Source organism: Dreissena polymorpha, chromosome 7 (genome assembly GCF_020536995.1).
Source record: "Dreissena polymorpha isolate Duluth1 chromosome 7, UMN_Dpol_1.0, whole genome shotgun sequence".
Lineage (NCBI taxonomy): Eukaryota > Metazoa > Mollusca > Bivalvia > Myida > Dreissenidae > Dreissena > Dreissena polymorpha.
Window position 1 is genome coordinate 9808648 of NC_068361.1, and position 18073 is coordinate 9826720.

The 18073-nt window shown below is 34.2% G+C and overlaps 1 protein-coding gene across 1 annotated transcript in view; it reads left to right on the plus strand.

Moving 5' to 3' along the window:
- LOC127839027 (chitin synthase chs-2-like) overlaps window positions 1-8507 on the plus strand; it is a 30159-nt gene extending 21652 nt beyond the window's left edge. The window contains exon 14 of the mRNA XM_052367161.1: window positions 7991-8507. The gene's annotated coding sequence lies outside the window, so the exon portion shown is untranslated. The remainder of the gene's footprint in view (window positions 1-7990) is intronic.
- Window positions 8508-18073: the final 9566 nt, after the last annotated feature.

Consider the following 18073-nt stretch of genomic DNA (forward strand, 5'->3'; position numbering starts at 1 on the left):
TGCAACAGAGGACAGATATATGTATATTACTGTATAATTATCACAATGTAATCACAATAAGTAATAAGACAAAAATATCAATCACTATAAGTAATAAGACATACATTTATCAGGTTTTGTATATCTAGCGAAACACATCTTTCTTGTAAGGACTATACCTTTATCATTATAAATAATGCAATATTAATATGCATTTAAATATTTTTCCCACATTGCAACAGGTGATAATTTTGTAAATTTTGTAACAAGTATTTGATTGTATAATCACAATAAACAAAAAGAAAAAAACATTTCATTCATCTTCATAATGTATAACTTACGCAAAAAAGGAGTCAGTTACCGTGATAATTCTTGTAAAGATTGCATGTTTAAACAAACTCAACTATACATGAACAAAACCATGACGGTTGATATGTTTGACATTATGTTCATTTCAAATACTTTAACGTCATAACTGAATGAACTATATGTCAAATATGCACTATGAAGTGTAGTACATGAATCTTAATTTTGACAACGAGTTCTGTCAAAAGATCATTTGCGATACATTCAATTTATAGAGTGTAACCCCGAATAATCACTATTGTTGGATGCTGTTGAGTTTACAATACCATTGGTACTGAAAGAAGTACATGTGGGTTCTTGCAGCAGCCATCTGATTTCCCACTTTTACACTTGCAGTAAAAACAACAAGGTACACCAGCTTTCCTGCATACACAACGCTTTGTAGAACACTTTGTGCAGGAACAAACCAACACCAGATTCTTTGGAACAAACACTTTTGGGTTTGACTGTAGTAAAAGTCCATCTTTCTCTTCAAACCCAAAGTCTGTGGGATTTGCTGTGACTTCAATAAGACAATGCATTTGCATATAACAAACATATATACATCTTAGTATGTGCAAACGTATGGCTGCACTTGTCGGCTGAAGGTCAGACAAGTCAATTGCTTTACGCTGGTGATACAACGTATATCTTAACTCATCCATTGTTGTACAAGGCGTACCGGGCTTTGTCACTTTAACCAGGTAGTTTTCTGCTTTTGAAATCGCTAGGTCTTGCTCATGTTTGTCAAGTCTTTTCCCAAAGTCCTCTAAATACTGTTCCGGGCATACTTTCAACGCTGACTATTTTGTTCCCACCTTGCTCGTCATATCGCACCAAGTTAAAATATGAGCAGCTCTTAAAACTTTACACAAAGCAGGCTTCTTTTTGTGCAATCTTGTGCAATGGGATATATCGAGGGGAGTTTCCTATTCCTGCACGGATCCAAAATTCCTGCAGTCCACGTAATTGAAGGATGCTGAAGAAGTGAAGTGCTTACACTACGACATCTGTACCACCAGAAATGATAACACATCGTCTTGGTCCTTCGGCAGATGCATTGACGGCATGGGGAATCATTCGCACATCGGCTTCTTCCATTGAAAGATCCAGCTCAGGCAGGGGGTTCAATGTTTTATTTACAACAGATACACATGGTGTTTCATGTTCTGGTTGATCTATTCTGCTAACAACAATGTGAATATTGTGTTGCCACTGATATCCAGGATCGCAGTTCTTAATAGGTATTGAAGCATTGTCTTGTTCTTTCCTGATGGCCAAAATGTTTCCATGCGTACTGGTAATTGGGTGTCCTTCATAACTGTACTTATTTCAATCGGTTTTGCATTACCTCGTCTGGTTCTCTCTGAATCTTTAATTGACATTTCATTGTATGTGTCAAATACGAAATCGATTCTGTCAGCTTTACTGCATCTTGGATGGAGGATTCGCAGAGGTCACCAAATGTTCGTATATTTTTGAGGGAGACTTTTCTCACATTAGCCATTACATCTATTAAATAAACTGTTGGAATCTCTTGCCATACTGAGTGTGATGTGCTTTCCGTTTCGGCTATAAATTTCTCGAGCTCATGAACGAGGGTACTTTTCTGCGGCTTTGTTATGAAACCCTCTTTATCAAACATGCAATTTGATTGCACCAGATCATATTTGAAAATTTCCTTTGTACAATGGCCTCTTGCTTAACATATTTCAATACTTCTATGTCCCAAAGCCACATCTTTATCTGTTTGCTTATTCTTGGACAAGACTCCTGATGGTCACTGTGCACTGATTTAATTGCATGTCTTGATGTTGTTTCTGTGAATGGTGTCAGAAAGGGCATTATCTTTCAAAACTAATCTCTCTCGGCGAAATTCAGTGTACAGCTCTTTGCCTTATTCTTTGACGTTTGTCATGTGCTCACGAATGTCATCGGTCATGACTTCATGTGTAATAATATTGTTTAGCTTTGGATCAGTATTGCAGTTGACCTTGAAAGGGTTTTCATACAGCTTAATGTATTGCATCATGTCTGTTACATTTTTCTCTCTTGCCTTTGTTTCTGAAACTGAAAATTCATGATGTACTGTTAGCTCATGAAGAAAAGGCTTTGCTCTGCCAAGTTCTCTATGAAGAGTGCTGACCGATATCATCTCATGATATCTCATTTCCCACTCAGAGACAAAATCCTTCTTTCTAGAACTTCCAGTGATGCCACCGCTGCTCTTCTGTGACTTGTTTATAGTCTGCTCTAAACTCTGGTCTGCCGCAACAGCTCTAAAATGTCCTGATGTTCGTTTGACAACAAACATTCCTTTCATGAAATTAGAGTATACATCTGGAGCAGTGTCTTGAAGCCGTCTCATGTCTTCCAGATAAAGAGAGCACCACCTCAAATAATTCGTACAGTCAAAAATTGCAAAGAAAGGCAAAATTGATTGTACTGTATAAAGACGTAGAAGCCAATCCCCTTCTCGATCTTCCCGAACATGATTTCTCAAAAGTCTGACAAGCTCTATGAATTGATCCCAATAAAGAAATGTCTCGCTTTTTGAACTTTTCTCTTTTCTGAATACTGTAAACTCTCGGGACATATCTACTGCTGTAATTTCGAATGTATCTAACAGCTGTACACTTTTTCCATATCCTTTGCTGCTACAGATTGTTGAAGATTTGCTAATGTTTCAAACTCTGTTTCGTATTCTGAAATTCCATGCTCCTCAAAAAATGCTCTCCACTGAAGGCGTTCCATGGCTTCACTTAACAATAAGATGCCTTTAAACGAGCGTGCATAATGAGAACCGGCTAATACCGACTGAACAACGTTCTGACCAAATACACAATTTTCCACCCATATATTTTCAGCACCGCTGTTTCTAAGGTAGCGTCCAATACAGCCAAGGAATACCTTAGTCATGTGGAATTACCCAAGCATAAGTACAATGTCGGAAAAGTCCTGCGGATTAGCCATAATAATTTCACGTGCAATGTGATACACACCTCCATCGCATGTTACAGGGAGATTCTCTTGGTCAAGTTGTACTAATACCTTCTGGAAGTTCTTTAGGGCAGTGTTTACGGTCTGGTAATCAGTGACAGGATAGGGGATTACTGGCAGAAATCCAACTGTCATTTCCGGCACATCAGCTGTTGACATGAGGGAATTAAACGCACTCCAGGAAGGTATTGACTGGATCGTTGTCTTCATATGTGGCATGTCTTTATCAGTGTTGTCTGTGTCCAGTAAATTCATTCTTCTCAATATCCATGCTGTATCGCTTTGACTTACTTTTTCTTGCTCTTTTTCATCTTCTGCAATTGTGTCATTGCATACTATGAACTCCGCATTTAGCCGTGGCTTTCTGGAGGGCCTAGTATAAGGTTGTAGACATTGGCATTGTAGTGTTCCTTGAAACGGTTTTGATCCGTGAATGATACCCGTCTGTGAAATTAATGGCTTTCTGTTCATGACATTTGTCTTTTCCTGAAAAAGGACAGACACGTTGTCATGGCTCCCATTGATCCCCAATAATGTAGCTTCTTCGTGGTTGAAATTATCAAATGCTGCGGTTGTGAACATGTCTTTGTGAAAATGACTTGGTAATGGCACTGTTTCTGAACTTGTCGTTACAATTAAGCTTGCCATATCATTGTGGTATTTCTGCAGTTCATTGTAACTTATGCCTATGCCAAAATGATTCATGCAGGTTATTAGCTCTCTACTTTTGCGTTTGTCATGTATCGATTGTGCATTCATTATGTGCAACGGAGTTCTTTTTCTGCCATTGTGCAGGTCGAAATAGATCACTTGAAAAAGTGCCTTCATTCTGGTTGTTTTTCTCTCTCTGTCATCTTCTTTTTCTTCTCTTCTCGCTCCATCTATCACATTATCTGTAGAAATATCATGGTCGTGAATGGTTTCATCATTTTCATCAACATTAGCGTCGACATTGTCATCCTCCTCCTCATCATCATAATCATCATCGTCATCATGGTTTCCTTTAGCACTATCGAGTGTTTCATTCTCATCCCCGATGTCAGAATCATTAGATGTGTCGTTGTCAATATTGTTTCCACATTTATCATTAACAGCATTGGTACCACAATCGGTAGATATTTTGTGATATTTTGAACCCCGTCTTCGTTTAGTTTGTTTGTCGATCTTAAAGAGAGTACCGAAGAATATGTGCCATGCTGTAGGAATCTTTGTGTTGTCCCAAGAATCTTTAAGTTCATTTGAGTCGCAGAATCTATCACACAGATCAAAATCAGTTTTTAAGACTTCGTCACGAAGAACTTGTGCACATTGCTTTAGGAAATTATTCGGGTCAACGTCTGTAGTTGCTTCTGCATTTTGTGCTGATATTACCTTGGCAGATTCATAAATTCTTGATCCCCTAGTGATATAAATATCTTCACAAAAATGATCATATATCATCATCCTCAATTGTCTGTTACTAAATTTTATTTGATTGGCAGGCAGTGATTTGTTCAAATGGTCCCTCAAATCGCTTAGGGAAACTCTGCTTTTAGATTGTATTTACATGTACTAAATAACCTCTGTCTAAGTGAATTCCGGTTATCACCTTACTCAAATGTAGTCCTCGTATCATCGTAACGTCTAAAGTAATTTAGCATGCAAAGCTTATGGTAATACAAGTTTGCGCCAAACACTGAATGTTCATCTTGTAAATCACATGTGCGTAAAAACACATCATCTTGCATGGAAACGGTAGCCTTTAAAAAATTTCTGGCCATGGAACTGTCTGAAATCCTTGATTTGTCATGCTTACCTTTATATCTTATTTGGCAACATACAATACATACAGTCTTATAATGACTTTCCTTTATAAGTGACTTGCTTCTTGGTTCGCCATCAGAACGATGTATTCGAGTTGACGTATTTTCATTATTGTCGTCAGTTTTAGTAGACGTGCTATCGTTTGATAAATTAAGCAATGATTTTTATGTGTATATGACTTATAACAATAATTTGTGACATGATAAACAAAATTGTTATTGTCTTATCTGAGCAGTCTATCATGAACTATATCCTTTCGTATCTCAGCAGCTTCTTGAATGGCTATCCTGCCTCTTTCAGTGCCAGTTGTTGGATATTTTGTTTCATTTTGGCAGATAATGCATCTTGTGACATCAACATCATCTGAGACATTTCTTGGTCGTTTTCTCGGATTTCCACTCATTTTGTTCATTTAGGTTTCTGAAAAAAGAAAGGTTATGGGTGCCTTCACATAACCGACACAGGTAATAAAAACCACTATGCATGTCCGTATATATATTTGTCAAGAGTCATGGAATAGATTTAAAATGCACCTTATTAAACTGTATAAAGCTGCATATTGTATCAAATGCACCGGATTCTTGTACTTTATTAGTTTACATAACCATGTTCAGTTTAAGCAAAACTAGCTGTTGCATACCTTGTAATAAAAAGAAGCAGGCTGACTTACGCATGAATTAATAATGCAAATAGCTATGTTATAAAGGTAAGATGATTTTTAGTTGTATTCCTTACATGCAACAATAATAATGTAAAACGTTACCATGGTAACCAACCTTTATTCGAAAAAAACCAACAAAGAATGGGTTGTTCATTTACTTTTCAGGTATATTTATTGTACCAAAACCAATGAATTTATCACATAGTACAGATGTTTTTATTAAATACAACGCAAAGTCACTTTTAAGTATTTCTTATAGGGCAGTAATGTAATTTTGTGTTGAATTCTGATTTACACCACCCATATTTAATTTGAAATAAGTCAACAATGCCGTGTCCGTTTTAGATGAAAAAAGCATCAATGTAAAGAGTATTGATGCCCGTACACTACATAGCTATAAAATTAAAATAATTTATAAAATTACAAGCAACAGAATTGAAAGTTTGCACTCACTTTCAATTTTTATGCCTTTTTTCGCATTTCTTTGATACTTTTTGTCATTTTTTTTAAATATTTGTCGAAAGATATGGCCAAAAGTGACATATTTTGCGACAAAAACATGTTTTCCAATGTTAATTCAAGAAAAAATAAGAATTTTATTCAAATTCAGAAAGGTCAGACTGAAAAACAGATAACTGTTTTTTTTTAATCATTTTTGGCGGCCATCTTGGACGCCATCTTTGATTACAAAAAACCTACCATCACGCGGTATGTCCACCCAAAATTTCCTGACACTTCAGACATTTACCTAAAAAATGATTTCCTTCTTTGTCTATAGAACACAAGTCGCGTGCCGTGTTAGAATTAAGAAATACTCGACGGGTAACCGTTGGCTATTGCGGTAATAACCAACGGTATGGAGTTCCGATGCGTAGGAATAAAACCACGAGGGCGTAGCATCGGAACGACATACCGTTGGTTATTACCGCAATAATCAACGCTTACACGTAGATTATTTCGATTCTAACACGATTTCATTAATAAGTTATCCGAGATTTAACGGTTATAAATGAGAATTATATTTACCGAATGTCCTCAAATTTTCCGCGAAAACGCGACGTCACCACAACAATCAAAATTAAATGACGTCGTCTTCATTCATAAACAGTGTGCGGACAATCAATGTGACGTCATACTTATATCCGTTGGTATATCGGGGTAATAACCCACGGTAGTTTTCCTCTTTGTATATAGAAAACAAGTCACGTACCGTGGTAGAATTAAGAAATAATCGACGGGTAACCGTTGGTTATTGCGGTAATAACCAACGGTATGGAGTTCCGATGCGAAGGAATTAAACCACGAGGGCGTAGCCCGAGTGGTTTGATAATAAGCATCGGAACGACATACCGTTGGTTATTACCGCAATAACAAACGCTTACACGTCGATTATTTCGATTCTTACACGATTTCATTAATAAGTTATCCGCGATTTAAAGGTATTAAATGAGAATTATATTAACCGAACGTCTTCCACTTTTCCGCGAAAACGTGACGTCACCACAACAATGAAATCAAATGACGTCGTCTTCATTCATAAACAGTGCGCGGACAAGAAAGTGACTTCATACTTATCTCCGTTGGTATATCGGGGTAATAACCCACGGCAGTTTTCCTTCTTTGTTTATAGAAAACAAGTCGCGTGCCCTGGTAGAATCGTAAATATTCGGATATCGTAGCCGGAAATGCACATGGAATATATTGTGACACATAATAATAATAATAATAAAAAAAAAATTAAAAAATAATAATATCATTTTGTATCGCGTTCAATATATGTTAGAAAATAAAAATACAATCCTACCAAATCTGGCAGGATTTTCTTGTGATGGCAGAGGTATGTGAGAGCATGGAACGGCAACTCTGCGTGGATATTGAAAGGCCATTTTGCAGAGTTTCATACCTGAGAATTTATGAGAAATAGTATGGTTTATAGCAAAATTAAAAGACTTTCCGCTTAAACTAGATTTTCGGTAAAAAGGGACTTCTTTTAAACGAAAAATACCATTAAAGCGGAAAGTGTCGAACCTGATTAGCCTTTGCGGACTGCACAGGCTAATCTGGGACGATACTTTACGCACATGCATTTTGACCAGTTTTCTCAGAACAAGACACAAATATGTCCCGAATTTGTGTTACATTTAATGCTATTTTCTCAGATTTCCTTTATATTTAGTTACATATAAGATGTTATTTTTTCAGAGATAAACCAGATGACGATGAAAAGCGTCAAACCATCTCACAACAACAAGAAAAACGCGATCAAACAAGCCGTGCAGTTTGTTCGCTCTGTCGAAAAAGGCACCAACACGGTGGAAAGAAAACCCATCGTGCCTAGAGAGAATGAAAGTCCTTAAGTAATGTGTTCCACACAATTGTTCATACAGTTTGAATGAGCATGTTTGAATTGCATTTTAAAAGACAACCAGTTTCGCCACGTTTTATAATAACATTTACACTTACTATGAATGTTATTTTTTGAAGGGCATATATAGATGACGTGCGCAGTCCTGACGCCTGCGACGATATACCAATAATACTGTTACCTTCTCGTGAATACTTTAGCTAATTGATGCATTTGTTGCCTATTTCTACAATATATGCATTTAGTGCAATTTCCGCATGGCGTAGATATTTTTATGTCAGCAATATATGCAACTGAATTTATTTTTGTATTTTATATTCGTAATTTTATATTGAATAAAAAAGATGAAGTGGTTGTTTTATGGTCATAATTTTAATTCTGTAAAAGAAAACATCTGTGTTTTACTTTCATTGTCCTTTTATGTATGTTAAAGTCTAGTTGGTTAATGCAAATGCCAACATTATGCATTATTATTTATATCGATGTTGATGCCTTTGCGTACTAGAATAATGGCTGTGATATATAGACATGAGCCGGAATCTTCACGATGTACCGTAATGTATCACATGATACCACCGATTAAAGTATCATCGACGTCATTTTTTTTTAGTGAAATGCTTCAAGATTAAAGTGTTGTAGATACAATTTAGACTATTTTATACAAACATCGTTTCTAATTTGGCTTACTTGTTTACAGAAACCAGTTAAGTATCTATTATTTAACTAAACCAGGTTTTCATTAATCGTTTATCTGAAAATTGACAGACAAGTATTTTTTATGTAATATTTATGCTTTAAGTAACATCAATGTTTCTTAATTAAGTTAAAAATTAATGTTAAACCATTCCCCGGAAGAAAATCCATCAAAACGTAGCCGGTTTTCATTAAATATAAAATGTGTTGTCCTCCTGTCAACCAAAGTAACATACCAACTAAAACCAAATGTTTTACTGGTGGGTTGACATAAAAACGTAATAAAACAAACTCATTTGAACACAAAGGGGAACTTAATGTTGAACAGTATAAATAAGTTAAACTCCAGCTGCTGGAGCAGTATTGCATACTCAGTATATACATAATTTGGCGAAACCACCAATCGTGTAGTTACATTAATACACATTGCCATATCAACATACATACGTCATTAAATGTGATAAGAAATAAACGATTTATGTCTCTTCAACCGACGTTAGTCTCCTCAATGTTTAGAATTTAGCAGTATGCATTTAAACACTGATGACTAAGAACATTTCTTTCTGAATCTATTAATATTTGTTTAAAATCTATCACATTTTATTCGGGGTCACTTGGAACGGTAATTGCCTTATTCTTATAACTCTCACTGGCGCATACTTTATGTCTTTTTCGTCCAAATGCTTACCAAAAACCACAACAAAAAACGTGCGCACTTTTACAAAAGTCGTGTCAGACAAGATCTTTCGATAAAACGTCTTACTGTCAATCGGACACTTTAGGCCTTATGAAAGAAAATGACAAATGTATACGAATGGTAAAATGTATTATTATTAACATTTGAGATGATTTAAAGCCATTCGTGAAGGTCAAATTATGTATTAAAGCAAAACATATAATATATAATTGTATACATCATTAATAGAGAACCAGTGTCAATGGACAGTTGATCGTATTGTCGCACGAGTCGTGCCAGGTACGAACGCAGATGTCGATTCTCAAGTGTGAATGCACTGCCAGTGTTACGAACGTTAAGTAATTCTTGTTAATGGAACCTCGCTCTGTGGAAAGGTGGTTTAATCCATGTGCGTTAATTGGCGTCCCTGATAAGCGTGTGTATTCCAAACAGTATTATCAGTGACGAAACAATCCGCCTAAACTAGAGTTTTCGCTGAGAGGAGACTTTTTTAAATGAAAAAGTCATGGAAGCAAAAAGTGTCGTCCCTGATTAGCCTGTGGTGCGGACTGCACAAGCTCATCGGGGTACGACACTTAACGCACATGCGTGGTGCCCCGTTAAGTCAAAGCGCGAATAAAAATATATATGAGACACAGCAAGAACTTGGGCTTTAATTTCAATTTGTAAATAGAAAAATGATGAGCCACACAACTATCATCTTTTCTTCGATATGAAATGTCTTCCAATTATCGTGTTGTTATATAAATCTTATACATGGATATAAGTTTTCATGATCAAGCTATTTTGTCAGCTGTGAAGTCATCTATGCGGACTGTCTTATATTCGGATATAGACTTTGTTCCGTATAAATGAACCTTGAACCTTTGGCTGAGTCGCTCTTCTAATGATCAGTATGCTATGTTGTCCGCGCATGATGTAGATGCATATTGACGGAACTTCCCTCTTGATATTTGCATTCGTTTAGCACTGCATGTCCCCTCATTCTAGCGCATTTTAGTATCTAGTAACGATGTTGTATAGATACAATCGTTTAGAAAAAATTCAATACTCTAAACTAATTTTGCACTGTAGGCCTTCAGTATTATTTGAAAAACCTTTTACAATATAAAGACGTGAAACTCCAGCTGCTGGAGCAGTATTGAATTTTCATTAAAAACAATTATTTGGTCCTTTATTTAAGGCAAGTGACCGATTGCCCAAACAGTACAAAACAGCACAATACAGCACAATACAAACCAACATAAACACAAAATATGAATAAAGCTGGGGTCACCGCCTTGGAACGGTCAATGCAAAGCATTGGGGGTTTAAACCTGGTTATAGAGCGCTCAACCTCACACTTGGCCCAGCAATATTCATAATACATTTAAGTGTAAATAAAATTTAACGTCATAGCATTGCAACTCAAATTAAACAATAATTAAGGGAATCAAAACGCATTCAATTTAATTACTATTTAATTACTCAATTGCATTGAAGATACAAGAGTAACAGAATTACAACTTTTTGACGAACGATCAAATAAAACAATTAACAATTGTCAACTACATTCCTTCTTTATAGAAAAAATTTGAGAATATAGAATCATATAGTTAATATCTCAGATAATCATCGCGCAAATACAGGAAAAAGCAGCAATAATGGGTGTAAAAATTCCATATAACATAGCTTGGTCGTTTTTGTGACTGCTAAACAAATTAAAAATAATTAAATCAAACAAGAAACGCCTATCAGAGAGAAAATATAAATAAAATGGAACGTTATAAACCCAATGACCTATGCATGTAGATTACAACTGGGAAAGTCGGTCGTATGACGTCACAAAAATCCATAATGACATAATGACGTGAACAAATTCCAAGGGCAGTACTAAATAAAAATATTAATGGGGCTGTGCTACTAATAAAACAAGTTTAGGTGATTTAATATTAAGAAGCAAATGAATAAAAATGGTAATTCCATTAAAGCGACATTATTGGAATCAAACAGTATATAGGTGTTTTAACAACTGAAGACAGAAATGATTTGATGTACGATTTGAGTCCAAATGTAGTTTACATGCAGATTTGTCCATACGACACAATGACACAATTTTATTCAACAGTGAAAAAATGCCTATAATATCACTAATGATTCCAAATTTTAAGGGAAGAAAGATATAGTGAATCGAAAACCATCAAACACGTGTTTTTAAGTACATAAGCATCGTATCCTTTTGATAAAAACAAGTTAATTAAATTGAAAAGTTTAATATGAACATTTGGTTTAACATATTTTAATTAGCGGACACGCTTCAAAACATCTCCGTAAAATGATGGATGGGAGATTCCATTATTTAAATGCCATTTTAAAGAAACATTATATTTTGAAATTAAATCACCATACTTAGAGTAAAATCTAGCAAATTTATTTCTTAGGTTATGATACAAAAAGCCTTGTTTTAGCAATTTTTTAGTTAATATTAGATTACGATCATTAAAATCTATAATACACGAACATGCTCTGGCATAACGTACCAACTGCGAAATGTAAATACCATAGGAAGGTCCTTTAGGGATGTTGCCATCTAGAAACGGAAAATTTACAATTTCAAAGTTAAAATCGTCCCGTTTGTCGTATAAACTAGTTTTGATCAAATTATTATTAATAGTTAAATGTAAGTCTAAATGCGCAGCGTCTGTATTGGATATACACGATCTATTTAAGACTAGTTCTTTTGGGTAGATTTTGTGAATATATTGTTCAAATAATGGATTATCTAAATTAAGTATATCATCAATGTACCTACTAGTAAGGTTAAAACAATTAATCAAATCTACTTGCTTAGTTTTAGATAATTCTAACATAAATTCGCTTTCATAACAATATAAAAAAGGTCAGCTATAAGTGGCGCACAATTAGTACCCATAGGAACGCCAATAATTTGTTTAAATATTTTACCATTAAATTCAACAAACAAGTTATCCAAAAGAAAAGTAAGTGCTGCACAAAAGTCAAGACCAGTCCAAATGATGTAATTATCTAATATCTGATTAGTAAAAAAAGCTGTTTTAGTGTTTAAAGCTAGATACAAACATTTCTCTCTAGCAAAAGTTTTTTCAATCAAAGAAACAAGTTTGGATTTTATTAAAGCGTGAGGAAGCGTTGTATATAGTGTCGAAAAATCATAAGTACTTACCTGCGACACCTTATATTTTTTATTTTCAATTTTATCAATAACTTCTAAGGTGTTTTTTATTAACCAAAATAGGTTAGTATTACTATTTTCATAAACTTTATTACAAAATTTAGCTATATGATATCTAATAGCACTCAATGCAGATGTAAGATACACTGATAATTGTTTGGTGGTACAAGACACTGAATAAGCGATAACACGACTTTTATATGGCGTCTTATGTAATTTAGGTATCCAGTAAAGTGATGGCAATTTATTGTCAGTAATATTGACTATTACATTTAACTTTATGCATTGGGCAATATGGTCGGTAATAATTTCATTAGGTTGCTTATTGTACTCACAATATGATGTAGTTTGTGAAAGTTCTTGTGAAATAGTTTGAACATAAAACACTCGTCATATTATGATAACATTATTAGCAGCCTTATCAGCAGGAACTAAGACGAATTTAGATTTTAAGTCTTCAAGCAATTTACAGAGATTTTGTTTATTAAATTTAGGTGAATGTGGTAGGGCCAAAGGATGTGTATCATAAAAACATATTTTATTCATGGCCATACCAAATATTTTTGTTTTCCAATCATTGAGTGCAGTAATTTCAGCATTTTCCTTCCTGCACCATTTAGTGCAATAATCATGTAAGGATGTTACGATATTCTTAATGCAGTCATCAAAATCAACAGGAATAGGCAGTCTGTACTTAGGGCCTCTGAGTAGCAAATTTCTAAGGTTTTTATTTTGAATGAAATTAAGGTCCCCAGTAATAACATGTCCAACTGGACCATATATATATTTAGAACTAGTACAGTCACATAATGTAGGACAATTTCTTATTGCATTTATATCTGTGGAAATAGAATTATAATTAAAAAACGATACTTCTTACAGGTTTACTATATTTGTAGCAAATAAGTGTTGATTCAGTATTGCGGAAATAAGGGGGAATCAACCGACGTACATTTTTATCATTGCATATTTTAGGAAGGTCAATTAAATCAAGACCTTTGTTACAAAACTCAATTTTGATACGATTTCTAGTTTTGTTAAGTACATTTTCAATAAAAGGTTTAAGATAGTAGTCCGTGAAAGATTCAATAATACAAGCACATTCATATAGAGGGTCAGATTGAAGTAAAATAAGTTTACATTCCTTATCAATATGCGCCAACGAAGAAACAGAAAGAGAGCAAAGTGCACTTAGTAATTTATGTTTACCCCCATTTTGTAATACTGTGTAGCAATCATTTAAAGAAAGCAGACGTTTAAATTTACGCCTTAAGTTACCATTTTTCCTCATGCCATGTGAACGTTTATTTCTTAGACGTTTACTAAACAGAGAAAATGAATTAATCGATTTATTTTTAGAAATTGTTCCAACATTTAGAATATTATCATTTAATCCAAGTGGGTAAGCTGATTGCAAACGTTTAATCCATTCAAATTCTGACATGCACCTTGCTTTTAATTGGCACTGACTTGAAGTTCTATCATTAAAAATAAGTTGCTCCACAGGTTGAATTGAACTATTTGTTACGCTATGACCTGTTTTATTAAAGTGCTTGTAAATGAAGATATAAAATTTATTGTTATTTTTAATTTAAAAAAAATGTTCCCTTAAACGTGTTTTAAGTGATCTATCCGTCTGCCCAACGTATTGCGCACCACACCAGGGTACATTTCAAGTAATAACATAAACCACATGCATAGAATTTCATAAGACATCGGATTTAATATTAACTGAAAATTTGCGGTTATTAACCGATGAAAGAATAAAAGAGGACATATTTAAAAACTTGCAACATAAACACTTCCTGGAGTTGCACTTATTTATTGTAGGATACCGATTACACGGAGCTAAATTACGCTGCGAACTAGAACCCAGCCGCATTGTACCTCCAATGAAAGATGTTCGAAGTAAACTTAATTTGACTGTAGGTTTAGAAAAAAGTAATTGTCTATAATTTAACGGCAAATGAATACTACGTGTAATCGGAATTCTCAATGGTGAGAGAACAACTTTCGGGTTTTTTGTAATCAATCTGTCCATAGGTTATTTATTTGGCGAAACCACCAATCTTATAATCACATTAATACACATTGCCAAGTCAACATACATAAAAGAGTAAGAGGCAGCTTGTCAGATAATGGTCTGTAAAAATTCAGTATAACCTGCAGAACTCTCAATTGATGAACATACACGTTTACTTTATAAGTACAGAGAATGTATAAGAATCTAAGTATAAGAAAGGTCTTAAACAAGGTTTCTTAAAAAATAATAAAAACACAATACCGCCACCAGCCTCTGAAGGCTGAAAATATAACAACATCGAAGATATGTACGGGGAAACACGCTACTGCATCCACGCAGCACACATCAAACTGTTGTGCAATGCAATATAAAGAAGTAAAACTCCAGCTGCTGGAGCAGTATTGAATTTTCATTAAAAACAATTAGTTGGTCCTTTATTTAAGGCAAGTGACCGATTGCCCAAACAGTACAAAACAGCACAATACAGCACAATACAAACCAACATAAACACAAAATATGAATAAAGCTGGGGTCACCGCCTTGGAACGGTCAATGCAAAGCATTGGGGGTTTAAACCTGGTTATAGAGCGCTCAACCTCACACTTGGCCCAGCAATATTCATTATACATTTTAGTGTAAATAAAATTTAACGTCATAGCATTGTAACTCAAATTAAACAATAATTAAGGGAATTAAAACGCATTCAATTTAATTACTATTTAATTACTCAATTGCATTGAAGATACAAGAGTAACAGAATTACAACTTTTTGACGAACGATCAAATAAAACTATTAACAATTGTCAACTACATTCCTTCTTTATAGAAAAGATTTGAGAATATAGAATCATATAGTTAATATCTCAGATAATCATCGCGCAAATACAGGAAGAAGCAGCAATAATTGGTGTAAAAATTCCATATTACATAGCCTGGTCGTTTATGTGACTGCTAAACAAATTAAAAATAATTAAATCAAACAAGAAACGCCTATCAGAGAGAAAATATAAATAAAATGGAACGTTATAAACCCAATGACCTATGCATGTAGATTACAACTGGGAAAGTCGGTCGTATGACGTCACAAAAATCCATAATGACATAATGACGTGAACAAATTCCAAGGGCAGTACTAAATAAAAATATTAATGGGGCTGTGCTACTAATAAAACAAGTTTAGGTGATTTAATATTAAGAAGCAAATGAATAAAAATGGTAATTCCATTAAAGCGACATTATTGGAATCAAACAGTATATAGGTGTTTTAACAACTGAAGACAGAAATGATTTGATGTACGATTTGAGTCCAAATGTAGTTTACATGCAGATTTGTTCATACGACACAATGACACAATTTTATTCAACAGTGAAAAATGCCTATAATGTAGTATTCATGTAGATTTGTTCATACGACACAATGGCACAATTTTATTCAACAGTGAAAAATGCCTATAATATCACTAATGATTCCAAATTTAAAGGGAAGAAAGATATAGTGAATCGAAAACCATCAAACACGTGTTTTTAAGTACATAAGCATCGTATCCTTTTGATAAAAACAAGTTAATTAAATTGAAAAGTTTAATATGAACATTTGGTTTAACATATTTTAATTTGCGGACACGCTTCAAAACATCTCCGTAAAATGATGGATGGGAGATTCCATTATTTAAATGCCATTTTAAAGAAACATTATATTTTGAAATTAAATCACCATACTTAGAGTAAAATCTAGCAAATTTATTTCTTAGGTTATGATACAAAAAGCCTTGTTTAGCAATTTTTTAGTTAATATTAGATTACGATCATTAAAATCAAACTCGCCTAGTTCAGTAATAGTTTTGCTTCCCCCCAACCTCCAATATCGACATAGCGCAGGGACAACTCTTTTTTAATAATGCACATAAGTATTCAAAATGAGCGTTAATAAAAAGAAACATATGTGTTAAGCAACGGTTTTATAATATTTTTATATCATTATATTTGATATAATATATTAACCGTCAATTGGCCTCTTCAAAGCATATACTAACACTCGCACACAAATATGTATTCATCCGACTAAGGAGTTCGATTCAGGATAGTCTCACTTGTGTATATAATATTGAACTTTAAAAATTAAGCATAAACCGCCACTTTGAGCAAAGATTGAAGGAAAGTGATTTTATCGGGGACAAAAAAACTGACATCAAAGCATACGGACGACTGACATAATTGAAGAAAACATTTTTTTTTATAATACTTCAGTACACAAATTACGACTGGCACATCCTTTAGATATAACTAATTATATAACAATTGACATTGAACGTTATGATATGTTGCCAAAACAAATTTTTCTTGGGTAACGATCGTCATTTTGACAGAATATACATAACCGCTGCCAGATAAGAAACTGTGTTGTGTATTGGTGCTTCCATAAATGTCAATAATTGATAACATAAGCCACTCGTATGTACAATTTATGACTTGACAAAGCCATCTGATATCATTGAAAACTTCATAGGCATGGAGCCTTCATAATTGCAAAACCAGTTCTTAAAACTTATATGCTTATGTCCCTTTGAAAGCGGGGTTATATAGCCACCACCGCGACAGTTATAGTTTGACCTAAACATCCACTTTAAATTAAAACATCAACGTTTGCATAGAAAGAAACACAAACACAACCAAATAGCACATTTACTGCTTATGTATTATGTATATGTATTGTTATAGAATCGGCTTTATTTGGTTTATCGTTTATCTTCGATGTTGTTATATTATCAGCCTGTAGAGGCTGGTAGAGGTATTGTTATTTTTAATATTTTTAGAAATCTTGTTGAAGACCTTTCTTGTACTTGGATTCTTCTACATTCTCTGTATGTATAATGTAAACTTGTATGTTCATCAATTGAGATTTCTGCAAGTTATACTGAATTTTTACAGACCATTATCTGACAATCTGCCTTTTACTCTTTTATGTATGTTGAATTAGAAATGTGTATTAGGGTAACTACACGATTGGTGGTTTCGCCAAGTTATGTATATAATGAGAATGAAATTCTGCTCCAGCAGCTGGAGTTCCACTTCTTTTTATTGAATTTCACACCAGTTTGATGTGTGCTGCGTGGATGCAGTAGCGTGTATCCCCGTACACATCTTCCCTGTTGTTATATTTTCAGCCTTCAGACTTGTATGTATGTTGAATTGGCAATTTTTATTAATGTAACTACACGATTGGTGGTTTCGCCAAATTATGTATATACTGAGAATGAAATACTGCTCCAGCAGTTGGAGTTTTACTTATTTATATTGTTCAACATAAAGTTTCCCTT